Below are 14,888 nucleotides of genomic sequence, written 5' to 3'. Positions count from 1 at the left end.
AGGGTAACCCATTAATTTCCCCTCTGGAATTCAGAACACAGGATGAAAAGGAGTACTTGTGGCACCTTAGAGACTAACAAATTTATTTGAGCATAAGCTTTCATGAGCTACAGCTCACTTCATCGGATGCATTTGGTGGAAAAAACAGAGGGGAGGTTGATATACACACACAGAGAACATGAAACAATGGATTTATCATACATGCTGTAAGGAGAGTGATCACTTAAGATAAGCCATCACCAGCAGCGGGGCGGGGGGAGGAGGAAAACCTTTCATGGTGACAAGCAAGGTAGGCTATTTCCAGCAGTTAACAAGAATATCTGAGGAACAGTGGGGGGTGGGGTGGGGTGGGGGGGAGAAATAACATGGGGAAATAGTTTTACTTTGTGTAATGACTCATCACAGGATGAATCCCAGAAGATCTTTGTAACATGAGAAGAACTATGCAAATTATTCTGAGCTCCAGACCCACTAAAACTTAGTTCTGGGGTTGAAGTTGAACTTTAGCTTTTACTCACAATGTTCAGTGAACATGGGCTGTGGATATTTGTACTGAACAGCTTGACAATTCCCCTCCCCACAGCGAGTCTTTCGCTATTTACTCAACTTCCCGCCTTCCTCAACAAACCCCAAGACCTTCCTGAAGACATTGGATCTGGGAAGTGGAAGGAAGGGATAGTTTGGAAAGCCAGCCTGGGAGACCTTTTTTGACTTTGTTGACCTCAATCCCCAAACCAAGCTTGATTGGTTTACTTTGAATCCTTGTGAATCAAATCATGCATGGATTCCAAAGTGTAAATGTGAGACATTTCAATGTAGCATTTGGGGTCAGCACATGTAGCTGGTATGAGACAAATTATTAGTTTTTAGAGCTGAGTAAATAATTAGTAATGATTCATTCAATCAATTATTTTTGTATTCATGTAATAGCCACAATCTGACTGCAGTCTCTTCCAATTTATTTGGAATTCATCATTTCCTCTGTCCTGGCATTGGAAATCTCTAAAACAAGTGGTGTTTGCTTAGTTGTGATTAGTCATGTAAGTCACATGACATTGTTTCTGTTCCTTGATAGAATGAATGTAACTCTTATGACCAGGTTTCTGGTGTGAATTCTCATGAAAAGCCTTTTACTGGATCACATGGATGCTCATGAAAAGCAACCATGGTCAAAGTGAATTTATTGAAACTTTCAACCAATATTTACTGAAACCACTGCAATAGTTGCTCAGCAATAATTCTTTCATAAACCCTGAAACACATCAGTTTCTCTGTAATTGTATGATTAAAAGAGGGACCATTGCCTACAGATCTACAGCCAAACCATATTAATTGCAGTTCATACAGTCGGTTTGGTACCAAGTTTCATTTGCCTGCTTGACAGACCTATGTATTATCATCATATGTTAAAAGGTGTCTCTGGCTGGCATTCAATGTTTTAGAAATGTTAAGAAATTGACAAAAGCTAAACACAGGACTGGTGGGGGGGGGGAGTAATCTGATAGTATGCTATCATTAAATCGAAGTGCTTTCTCCGAGTAACACCACCTCATGCTTAGGATACCAAGAAGATAAAAACATTTTCAAGAGGAGATACTTTGTTGTGCAGTTAATAGAATAAAGGCTTCTCTAATGCCTGTATCAACTGTGATTTATAACACATGGCGCCACTTAAGTTCTTTATGGTAGTATATACTTATAAAGGAATTATTGTTTCTTGGGTTGTTGATTGCAACTGTATGGTAATATAATGTGGGTTTAGTTAGCACTCAATGTTCTGTGGAAGTGTTCTATCTCCTATATAAAAGGATAGAAATCAGCAGGCTAACGATCGTAATTGCAGTTCATAGTTCCATAGGTTAAAACCTAGTTGCACAGATTAAAAAAAAAAAAAGTTAATTCTATGTGATGAACTGAATTCTGCTCTCAGTTACACTGAAGTCAAAAACAGTTGTACCTGTGGGTGAGATTGTTCCCCGGTATGGTAACACCCAGGAAGAGTGAAGATAACTCTGCATGGGTCCCTGTAGTGGGGCAGGTACCCTGCTCCTGAGAGAACAGGCTAGGCTGATTGGGGAAGCAGCCACAGCTGGGGCCACGCCCCGATCAGGCCACACCTGGTCCTGTTATAAGGGCTCAGGGGGGAGCTGGGTCAGTCTCTCTCTAGCCTTGCTAAAGGCCAAAATAGGTACTGGGGTTGCAAAGGTGCAGCCTGGGGATAGGCAAAGGTGGCAGGTCCTAACCCCTTGCCAATGATGAGTGACCCTTACAGATTGCAGTCTGCCCCAGTGAGCAGGGGCTAGATGACGACTGGCAGTAGCCACTGAGACAAGGTGGGTTTAGAGAGTTGGGGGTTCCCCTGGGAGGGGAGACCCAGAGTGTGGTGATATCATTGGGGCAGAACCCTGAGGTAAAGGGCACATGGGGCCTGAGGCAGGTGAGATACTGACCAGCGGAGGGCGCTCTGGAGCTGGACGTGAGCTAATTCACTGGATGACCAGCAAGAGGCACCGCACCAGTGAGCCTTACCTCACTACAGTCCCTCAGCAAAGTTTTCTTTGTGTTATCTCACTGAGAGGAGAACACAAAGGTTTGGCCTATAAATCTTGTGGCTGTATGTGGAAGCACAGGACTCAGTATCACAAGGACTTAGTATCATGCATGGGCTCTTGACCTCCTGTGGCTTTCCCAAGGGCCACCTCTGGACACAGCAGCCCCTAGAACTCTCAAGAATCTGTAAGAAGGTGCTGAAAAGTAATGAGGTGCTCATCTCTGGGTGCCCAGTTCACCCATCCCCCAGCCCACTCCTCCACATAGATCCCTGGACCTGCTGAGAGCTTTCTCTAGTGCCCAGGAGAAGGGAAAAGAGCTGATCTAGTTGGGGGGAGGCCTTTTTGTCCATCCCAGGAGCACAATTAGGTCCGGTGAGCACAATTTGACCCAGTATCTATACAATCAGTCGTGCTAGGAAAGGGTTACCCACTCGAATGGCCACATTTGCTATTCAAAGAAAAAGAAGACAGGAAACTAAAAGGATCTATTTGGTACTGCTTAAAAAAAGGAGGGAGAGAGATGAGGAGGATTGTCAGTTAGATGTATTCAATGTCCCAGGAACAACGGAGCAAACTGAACTGTTAGTCAGAACTGGGAGTAATTCTTGGTCAGTGTCACAGTCCAACAATAAAGACCACATTTTTTCCTGCTTAAGTCCATCCTGGCTTCTATAAATGACTCTCTCTAGACCTGCCCTCCTTTGCATTTTCCCAGTGCCAGTGTCTACCTTCAAGCAGACATCACCTTCTGAACAACCATCTTTTGTACGGGCTGCCGTACCTTGGTGCACAATCTACCTTGTACAGTAGATGAATTGTGAAGTCACGGGGATTGAGGGATTGCTATGAACAAAGACTAGGTGAAGGCAGAATGATTTGATTAGTCTGTTATCAAAAGGAAGAAGGCTAGAGAGTCAGGAAGTGGGCATTAGGATCCTGGATCTGCACAGACTTCTTGTGAGCTTAGCTAAATTGCTTAGATCAAACTTTTGTGCTTAAAGTTAGATGCACATTCATATTTAGGCACCCAAAAAAAAGTGGCTTGACTTTTTAGGGTTGAGCAATGCACTACTCCCATTGTCTTTAATGGAGCTACCATAAGAAAGTAAAGATTAATCCTGCGGATCCAGCATAGGATATTAGGTCTGTACAAAAATACAAAGAGAATAAAACTTGCCTGCTCTGTGTTTTCAGGGTAACACCTCAGGTTCCCCGCTATCTCTGTTCTAAATAGAGAATAATGACAGTACTCTCTCCAGCTTGGTTTGGTCACTACTGTAAAAGCTGACCATGGTACAGAAGAACTTCATAATGAATAGAAGACCTTCATTAAGTAAAGCTATACATTTTATGACCAGCCAGTAGTGTACATAGACTATATAAGGAAAAAAATATATTTGTCCAAGCCCTGTATTTCAGGTTTGGAATTTCCATCTCTTTTCGTCGGTCAGCAAAACAGGCTAAACAGAAACAGAAGCCTGTGGCATCGTTGTACAGCTGTCGATTTGGTTTGGAACACCCAACATCGACATGTGTAATCCAATCTTGGGAGTGAACTCCTCTGCAGTGCAAATGGACCCATTCTGCTTTTTAATATTTAATGTAATGTTTGGACCACAATCATTTTGGCAGTGCTTAGATTATAGAGGTCAGATTTAATACAATTATTTAATATAAAATGATTACTAAACTATATAAACAGCTTTAAAAACTCCCTATGTACTAAATCTAAAAATATCCATTCACTAACCTTTTGGGAAGACAGCCTGGCCCACTTGACAGAGTATTTACCCAATAATCTCTTTCCAGTTCTGTCACTGGAAAGTACTGTGGCTAGAGCTCCATCACAGCTTGGTTCTAGCAATGGAGGACATCCACCTTAATATCTATGGATCACATTGACCCTTCAAGTTAAATGGATTGAGTCTTCCAGGGAGAGGGGCAATCGAAGGACACTGCCTCCTCCATGGAATCATTTCCCCCCTTCCAGATTGGGCTTTATGCTGTTGGAAAGGGTGAGCTAGGAGGAGTCTGTGCCAAGGAATGGTTGCTCTTTAAGGCATCATTTTCTTCCCAACTCCATGGCCCTTTAGAGTGGAAGTAAATGCCTAACTATCACCATTAATTTACCCAACTTTCCCCTTCATGATGGAGAGTCCTTGGCAAAAGGACTCCTGAAGGAGCCAAAAGGCACAGTGGAAGCACAAGACTTCTACACTGTTGGTGTTTTGCCTTCCAGAGTCCCACATTCTACATGAGGGAGAAGGGGAGGGACAGGAGAAAACTTCCTACTACTTATTTGGGAGCAAACCACAGCCACATGTGGACAGTGCAGTGAATGCGTTTGGCTTCCACACATTGGAGAGAAGACTGATTGGAATATTTGTCTGTGTCGTTTTATCTAATCTTCCTTAAAGCTCTTCAATTCTCTTCTCTCCTCCCCATCCAACTTCCCTGCCACACTCCAACAGAAAAATGAGTCCCTTGTGGAATTTTCTGTCTACTGTGCAAAAAGTTTTGCCACTGACTTATATAAGGAGCAAAATCAGACCTTGGGTAAGAAATAAAATATGATTTAAAACTATTAATTATAGCTGGATACAATGAAAGCCTGATTTCCTACAATCATTTTAGAGGCCTACACAGAGTTTCTCAGACCTGGAAAACGGAATATATCAGGGATTACACTGCCTGACATAAGACAGCAAAATGGGACAAAGGAGTCATTTACCATGCACAGCAAAACTTTAGTATGCATACCTGACATTTTCTATTTAATTAGAAGAGCATTTCTGAATCCAGAGTAGAGAGTTCAGACTTAGAGGCATACAAGCAACTTTGTCCACCTAATTTACCTCTCCACCAATGGGAGCTGTCATTTTTAGCGTCATTCACTGCATCCCCCAAATCATGTCCCCACTTCCCACAGCTGCTGAGAAGCTACTCTGGGTTGTAACAGCACGCACCACAGACCTGGTCACACTCTGAAGGTATTCCTGGAAGCACTACCTCTGGAGGCCTAACAGAAAGATGTCTGCTCCCCACCTCTTCATAAGGTAAGAATTTAGTGATGCAGAGGGGTTCTTGCGCTGAGGATGGAATATATTTCCAGACCTCATCCATCTCTACCACTGGTACATCTGAAACACTGACCCCACTGTATACAGTACTTTGCTCCAGTGAGTAATCATTTCTCTGACAGCTCCTATTCTGCAAGCCCAAGAAACTGCGTGTAGTCAGAGAGAGGAAAGAAAGTCATTTGCATACCGATCATACACTTTGTAATTGCCTGCTGTTCATCCTAATGAGATTTTGCCAGACTCATTAGAATAATTCCATGCCTCTTAATACCCAGTGGGATTGCTTTATTATTTGATAAAGCCCAACAGTTGGCATGTAGCACTGCATCATTTTGTTCAGCTCCTTCAAATCTCTGAAAGCTGCCAAACAAAGGCTGTGAACAACCACGTTTGTCTCCCCCTTTCTCTCAGGATGTCTAATACTGACAGTGACTCACAGTTGTCACAGTCAAATAGATCTCTTTATCAGCCACACTTTCACTATTTTCTTAAAGCTGCAGGTATTCGTTCACTCAGGGCTGCCATGTCTGTGTATGGCTGAAAGTGAGAAACTCCTGCAGCCAGCATGTACCTACTCCCTGTCAAAGGTCTATGAGCTGCCACCTCCCATGAAGGGTAAAGAGCAGAAGCATTTCCATACAATACAGTATTTCAATTGGTAATATTCATTTATGCCTTCCTGCCTTGTGTTTTGTTCCCCCTTTCATCAAATCATGCCTGAAATCAAGCCCAATTTTGTAATGAACTCTGCACGGGCAGATACTGGTTCCCACACAGAGCTCTTTGCAGGATCAAGACCTAAGATGATATGCCGTTCAAGCAAGCACTGTGTGTATTGTACTGATTACAAAAAAAAAATCACATGTTCAAATGTATTTATGTTTTACTTGCCCTTCTAGCTGACTGAAAGAGACACACAGACAACAGGAAAGTTTACTTACTAACTGACTATATAGAGAAAAACATTGAAACTGACGAAAAACTGGTCCACTGTTTGAAATTTCAATGAAAGGGGATGACAAATTTTGGACAAAATGTTACACAGTGTTCTTTGCAGTTTTTCAGCTTCATCTACGGCCTAGAGGCAGAGTGCTGTCAAATGCACTAATTAAACAAATTTGAAAAAAAATACAGAAATATGTTTCTCTAGTCTTTTAGCTATAATAATTGTATGTGTTACAAAGGTAATACAAGACTATAGTAGACTTAGGTGTTTTCTGTAGCAACATGAGGTAAAAGACCCAGCAAGAAGTGTGATTTTTAAATTGACAGGGTCCCTTTAAAGCAAATCCAGCTTGGATGACATTTGCTTTGGGACTGTGATCTTACAAATGGACCCTGTAAGTGATCAGAGTAAACTCCCACTTTAATCTCAGATCAATCTCCGTTTCCTCCTACTTCCTGTCCCTTCCCTTCCAAGACAACAGTATTATAGACAATTTAAAACACATACACAGGGCAATGGCAAAGGCAATAACCCCAGCATAGTAATTATTCTCACATCACACTAGCATTTACAAAAACAAAGAAAGAACAATGAACAGTTCTAACCTGACACTGATCATTTAATTTTCTCATGCTATGTAATGTTAAACTGGCTAATGCTACCATGGGAATCACTAGCAACAATTAAGCGTTTATATGAGGAAGTCGGCATCAGTGCTTCAGCATTACCATTAGCATCAGGGTAACTCACTTCATGCTGATGGTGATAACTAAGTGCAACAGAAGTGGTGCAACTGAAGACAGATTAAACACAGGTGTGTGTTGACCATTGTAGATTGTTTCTCAGCTGATCTTATTCCTCCCTGAGATCTGGTTGCAGGAGACATACAGCTTATTGAGGGCTCATGGAAAGCCAACTTGTTGGTCAATGGTAGGAATTATGGAAGAGTAGAGGAGATGTACAGCTTGGTGTTAATGTAACTAAAAAGAACTTTTTATTTCCCTGCTTTTGTGTCAGGTGTCAACCTTAACAATTTCACAAAAAGCTCTTTTTTGGCTGCATAACATCAGATGCAGAGGAGACACTGGTTTTGTACTATATATGTGTTCATCATTACGAGTCCACATCTGGCTTCAGTATCTGATAAATTCACATTGTTCTCTGCTGTAACGTCTCTTTTTAGCAGTCATGGGTAAATCATTATCAAAACCTTGTCCAAATTAACTGAGGATCTGTGTTCCTTCCCCCCATCTTACATTGGGGATTGTTTTGTTTTTGGGGATTTGTTTCAGATAGAACAAGAAACTCCACCTCAAACTTTTGCCCACCTACTGAGGCAAACTCAACATGAGACTTTAGAGAGAGACTGAAATGTCTGGCTAAGGTTTACTTTTTACTTCCATTTCCTGACTGGGACGTCTGAAGTAACAAAGTCAGTGGTATTTCTGGCCACCCTCAGACTGATATGGGAAAAGGGGGCCTGCAGTGTCCACTGGAGACAGAGAGAGACAAAGACAGATAGAAGGAGACAGTGCCCACTTAGGAAAATACCAGAAAGACAGTGAATCCACTTAGTTGGAAATGTCAGGATAGCAGGTCAGCAGGCCTTCCCTTCAAGAGGGCATCCTTAGGTAAAGGGAATCTGAAAGGAACAGATGATTTAGTAGAGGTGAGAAGGAGGTGCAAGCAGGAAAGGTCATTGACATTCAGGCACCAAAATTCCATTCTCTTCCCATCACCCCTATAGATATCCATAGTTCTCTGGTGGCCTAGGACTAGATAAGAAAACTTAATGTTAATGGCAGAAAACATGGGCAGATATCAACAAGCTCCTGGACAGGGAATTCTTTCTTTCTGCCTGTGGAAAAAGTAAAATGATCCACCTCTGTCCAATCATGGTATTTGCTAAATAATGCCCCACCGAACTATTCGGGCTGTGAATGGTCTTGTTAGCCTAGAATGCTTCCACTCAACTCCATAAACCAGCACCTCTCACAGTGAAACACTATCGTCACCCTGCTTCTCAGAGAAAATCACTTGCATCCAAGGCCTGGTATCTCAAATACCTTCTCATTCTGAATTCAGCCCCTTCACGAATGCATCTGATGAAGTGAGCTGTAGCTCACGAAAGCTTATGCTCAAATAAATTTGTTAGTCTCTAAGGTGCCACAAGTACTCCTTTTCTTTTTCACATAACAAGAGGTCCTAGAAGCACTGCAGGAAAGCCAAGCCACCTCCTGCAGCTCTGAACCATTCCTTTCATGACTAGAGAAAGAGTCCAGAGTATCTGAGATGCCTACAAATGAGATTTTCAACACCTTCTTTGAGAAATCTATGATCTATTCAAGCTTGTTATTTAGAAACTATCACCTGACTCAAGCAACCTCCCCAAATATGGCTCAATATCTAAATTTCCCAATCCTAAGTAAGCTAAGTGAACTTTCACAAGGGTTACCTCCATCTTGATACTGCCTTCCTTTACTCCTTCCAGTTGGGCATCCAATCAGGGCATGGAATGGAATTGGCACTGACACCAATGGGTAATATCTTCTTGGCTGTGGGTCGTATTCATATGGCTGGATGTCTCCATGACATTTGTTAGAGCAGACTGTGAAATCATGTTATCCCACCTTAGAGACAGTTGGTATGTGTTAGTGGACTTGTGCTGAGATGGTTTCACTTACAGACAGCTAAATAGGGGCCCTAACCAATATTCCAAATTTCTATATATCCAGACTTTGAATCCTCTCATATGGTATGTCTACATTACGAAATTAGGTCGAATTTATAGAAGTCGGTTTAGTAGAAAGCATTTTTATACAGTCAAGTGTGTGTGTCCCCACACAAATGCTCTAAGTGCATGTAGTCGGTGGACTGTGTCCACAGTACCGAGGCAACAGTCGACTTCCAGAGCTTTGCACGGTGGGTAGCTATCCCACAGTTCCTGCAGTCTCCACCACCCATTTGAATTCTGATAGAAATCCCAGTGCCTGATGGGGCTAAAACATTGTTGCGGGTGGTTCTGGGTACATATCGTCAAGCCTCCGTTCCCTCCCTCCCTCCGTAAAAGCAAGGGCAGACAATTGTTTTGCACCTTTTTTCTTGAGTTACCTGTGCAGACGCCATACCATGGCAAGCATGGAGCCCGCTCAGCTAACCGTCACCCTATGTCTTCTGGGTGCTGGCGGACATGGTACTGCATTGCTACACAGCAGCAGTCTATTGCCTTTTGGCAGCAGACAGTGCAGTATGACTGGTAGCCATCGTCGACGTAGTCCTGGGTGCTCTTTTAACCGGGCACCTGGGCAAACATGGGAGTGACTCAGCCAGGTCATTTCCCTTGTTTTGTCTCAGGGCGATTGAGTCCTACCAGCAGTGCACTTTCTTTTAATCTGCAGCTAGCAGAAGACGATGGCCAGTAATCATACTGCACCATCTTCTGCCGAGCACCCAGGAGATGACGATGGCTAGCGGTTGTACTGCACAGTCTGCTGCCAGCATGATGTATAAAGATAGATGAAGTGGCTCAAAACAAGAAATAGACCAGATTTGTTTTGTATTGATTTTCTCCTCCCTCCCTCCCTCTGTGAAATCAATGGCCTGCTAAACCCAGTTTTGAGTTCTATCCTTGAGGTTTTGAGTTCTATCCTTGAGGCGGCCATTCAGTTTCTCGCAAAGCCACCCCTTTTGTTGATTTTAATTCCCTGTAAACCAACCCTGTAAGCCATGTCGTCAGTTGCCCCTCCCTCTGTCAGGGCAACAGCAGACAATCGTTCCACGCCTTTTTTCTGTGCAGACGCCATACCACGGCAAGCATGGAGCCCACTCAGATCACTTTGGCAATTAGGAGCACATTAAACACCACATGCATTATGCAGCAGTATATGCAGCACCAGAACCTGGCAAAGCGAAACTGGGCGAGTTAGGTGACATCAGCGCGGTGACAAGAGTGATGAGGACATGGACACAGACTTCTCTCAAAGCACAGGCCCTGCCAATGTGGGCATCATGATGCTAATGGGGCAGGTTCATGCGGTGGAATGCCGATTCTGGGCTTGGGAAACAAGCACAGACTGGTGGGACCGCATAGTGTTGCAGGTCTGGGACGATTCGCAGTGGCAGCGAAACTTTCGCATGAGTAATGGCACTTTCATGGAACTTTGTGACTTGCTTTCCCCTGCCCTGAGGCGCAAGAATACCAAGATGAAAGCAGCCCTCACAGCTGAGAAGCGAGTGGCAATAGCCCTGTGGAAGCTTGCAACGCCAGACAGCTACTGGTCAGTCAGGAATCAATTTGGAGTGGGCAAATCTAGGGTGGGGGCTGCTGTGATGCAAGTAGCCAACGCAATCAAAGATCTTCTGATATCAAGGGTAATGACCCTGAGAAATGTGCAGGTCATAGTGGATGGCTTTGCTGCAATGGGATTCCCTAATTGTGATGGGGCCATAGACAGAACCCATATCCCTATTTTTGTACCGGAGTACCAAGCCAGCGAGTACATAAACCACAAGGGGTACTTTTCAATAGTGCTGCAAGCACTGGTGGATCACAAGGGACATTTCACCAACATCAACGTGGGATGGCTGGGAAAGGTACATGATGCTCGCATCTTCAGGAACTCTGGTCTGTTTCAAAAGCTGGAGGAAGGGACTTTCTTCCCAGACCAGAAAATAACTATTGGGGATATTGAAATGCCTATAGTTATCCTTGGGGACACAGCCTACCCCTTAATGCCATGGCTCATGAAGCCATACATAGGCAGCCTGGAGAGTAGTCAGGAGCTGTTCAACTACAGGCTGAGCAAGTGCAGAATGGTGGTAGAATGTGCATTTGGACGTTTAAAAGCACGCTGGCGCAGTTTACTGACTTGGTTAAACCTCAGTGAAACCAATATTCCCACTGTTATTACTGCATGCTGTGCGCTCCACAATATCTGTGAGATTAAAGGGGAGATGTTTATGGCAGGGTGGGAGGTTGAGGCAAATCGCCTGGCTGCTGGTTACACACAGCCAGACACCAGGGCAGTTAGAAGAGGACAGGAGGGTGTGGTGTGCATCAGAGAAGCTTTGAAAACCAGTTTCATGACTGGCCAGGCTATAGTGTGAAAGTTCTGTTTGTTTCTCCTTGATGAAACACCCCGCCCATTGGTTCACTCTACTTCCCTGTAAGCTAACCACCCTCTCCACCTCCCTTTGATCACCGCTTGCAGAGGCAATAAAGTCATTGTTGCTTCACATTCATGCATTCTTTATTAATTCATCACACAAATAGGGGGATAATTACCAAGGTAGCCCAGGAGGGGTGGTGGAGGAGGGAAGGACAAGGCCACACAGCACTTTAAAAGTTTAAAACTTATTGAATGCCAGCCTTCTGTTACTTGGGCAATGCTCTGGGGTGGAGTGGCTGGAGGCCCCTCCACCACATTCTTGGGCATCTGGGTGAGGAGGCTATGGAACTTGGGGAGGAGGGTGGTTGATTACACAGGGGCTGTAGCAGCAGTCTGTGCTCCTGCTGCCTTTCCTGCCGCTCAACCATATGCTGGAGCATATTAGTTTGATCCTCCAGCAGCCTCAGCATTGAATCCTGCCTCCTCTCATCACGCTGCCACCACCTTTCAGCTTCAGCCCTCTCTACAGCCTGCCACCTCTCCTCCTGGTCATTTTGTGCTTTCCTGCACTCTGACATTGTCTGCCTCCATGCATTCGTCTGTGCTCTGTCAGTGTGGGAGGACAGCATGAGCTCAGAGAACATTTCATCGCGAGTGTGTTGTTTTCACCTTCTAATCTTCGCTAGTCTCTGGGAAGGAGAAGATCCTGTGATCCTTGAAACACATGCAGCTGGTGGAGAGAAAAAAAGGGACAGTGGTATTTGAAAAGACACATTTTATAGAACAATGGGTACACTCTTTCACAGTAAACCTTGCTGTTAACATTACATACATAGCACATGTGCTTTCGTTACAAGGTTGCATTTTGCCTCCCTCCACTGCGTGGCTAACAGCGGGGAACATTTCTGTTCAGCCATAGGCAAACAGCCCAGCAGGAACGGGCACCTCTGAATGTCCCCTTAAGAAAAGCACCCTATTTCACCAGGTGACCATGAATGATATCACTCTCCTGAGGATAATACAGAGAGATAAAGAACGGATGTTTGAACGCCAGCAAACATACACTGCAATGCTTTGTTCTACAATGATTCCCGAGTACGTGCTACAGGCTTGGAGTGGTAAAGTGTCCTACTATGGTGGATGGAATAAGGCTGGGAGGGTTCGGGGGGTACTGGCTCTAGGTCCAAGGTGAGAAACAGTTCCTGGCTGTCGGGAAAACCAGTTTCTCCGCTTGTTTGCTGTGAGCTATCTTCCTCATCCCCAAAACTTGCTTCCGTGTTGCCTCCCTCTCCATTGAAGGAGTCAAACAACACAGCTGGGGGAGTGGTACCTGAACCCCCTAAAATGGCATGCAGCTCATCATAGAAGTGGCATGTTTGGGGTTCTGACCCAGAGCGGCCTTTCGCCTCTCTGTTTTCTGGTAGACTTGCCTCAGCTCCTTAAGTTTCACGTGGCACTGCTTTGGGTCCCTGTTATGGCCTCTGTCCTTCATGCCCTGGGAGATTTTCACAAACGTTTTGGCATTTCGAAAACTGGAACGTAGTTCTGATAGCATGGATTCCTCTCCCCATACAGCGATCAGATCCCGTACCTCTGGTTCAGTCCATGCTGGAGCTCTTTTGCGATTCTGGGACTCCATCATGGTCACCTCTGCGGATGAGCTCTGCATGGTCACCTGCAGCTTGCCACACTGGCCAAACAGGAAATTGAAATTCAAAAGTTCGCGGGTCTTTTCCTGTCTACCTGGTCAGTGCATCTGAGTTGAGAGTGCTGTCCAGAGCAGTCACAATGGAGCACTCTGGGATAGCTCCCGGAGGCCAATACCATCTAATTGTGTCCACAGTACCCCAAATTCAACCCAGCAAAACCAATTTCAGCGCTAATCCCCTTGTCGGGGGTGGAGTAAGGAAATCGATTTTAAGAGCCCTTTAAGTTGAAAAAAAGGGCTTCATCATGTGAACGGGTGCAGGGTTACATCGATTTAAGGCTGCTAAATTCGACCCCAATGCCTAGTGTAGACCAGGGTATAGTCATTGTATTCTGCTTGTTTTCACTGAGACTGTCACTCTAGCTCTGATCAGCAGCATCAGATGCAAATGGTTCTTGGAGAGAAAAATGGTGCATTACACTTATACAGCACACACTATATTGAAGAAAGTCACTCATGAGATGTATCCAATGTTACCTAATTATCATACTCAGAGATGTTGTGGAATTATTTAGCCTCAATTAATGATTAAAAATACATAATACTTTTGGCAGCTACAGTACAACTCAGTTGTTATATAGCTGAAATTATATGAGCTATTAAAGGGTAATTATAATCAGCAAGAGAGTGAGTTGTGGAAAAGGAAATGTGAAAAGACAGCAACACTGTTGATAATACATTGTATCTGAAATAGCTACTAGTCTCAACAGGCCTTTTAGCTAGAGATAAGCAGAATTAAAATACAGTTTCATTCCCTGTAAAGACCAAACACTGGACTCCCCAACCACTGTGTGCTTGTCGGGGGCAAAGCAGGGCAGTGCTCTGGGATTTTAGGTGAGAGGGGGCAAGGAGTATTCAAAGCACTTAGAGGTTGGGCTGGGAGGGGAGGGGAGAGAAAACGCAGAAAGTCTTCAGAACCTAATTGTCTTTGATCTACTTTTCACTCATTTCTAACCCACTTTCTCTCTCTAGTCACTGCGTGCTGGTGAAAGGGGAATTTTATAACCAGAGGTGTTCATAACATCCCCAAAGGCTGAGACTGTACTTGTAAGAGGATCTAATTTCTGTCACACTGAGTGTTTATCCCCTGGCAGCTGTATTAACATGGGGGGGGTGGGGGAAAGAAAAACAAAACCCCTTTCATGACTGTATAAAAGGGAAGATTTTTATCTGTGTGTCATCACATGCATTTTGGAGCCCTGGAAAGTTTCCTGTGCCACATAAAAGGGAACTTATTTTTCCCCACATGTGAATCTGCTTCTCCACTCTTCATGCTGTTTGTTCACTGATGCGGTCAGTAATACATGTCCAGCCTCCAGAGAGAGAGAGGCAGGCTCAAACCCAACCTCATGTTAAGACATTATCTAGCATGAAAGGTTTTAATAATTGAAAATTCTTGTGTACACTTTCTCCTCAGAAACAGAGGAGGCAAGGCAAGCCCTTCGAGAGGTAGTGATCAGCATGAGAGAGGGACAGGAGGAGTGTGCTGTTATG

General features: G+C 44.2%; 1 long non-coding RNA gene across 1 annotated transcript; it reads left to right on the top strand.

Moving 5' to 3' along the window:
* Positions 1-406: 406 nt before the first annotated feature.
* On the top strand, positions 407-14,888 carry LOC122457222. The gene is made up of 3 exons (XR_006276673.1): positions 407-800; positions 5,482-5,608; positions 14,812-14,888. It is a non-coding gene; the product is annotated as an uncharacterized LOC122457222 (long non-coding RNA).

Source organism: Dermochelys coriacea, chromosome 1 (genome assembly GCF_009764565.3).
Source record: "Dermochelys coriacea isolate rDerCor1 chromosome 1, rDerCor1.pri.v4, whole genome shotgun sequence".
NCBI lineage: Eukaryota > Metazoa > Chordata > Testudines > Dermochelyidae > Dermochelys > Dermochelys coriacea.
This window is presented reverse-complemented; position numbering and strand designations above follow the sequence as displayed.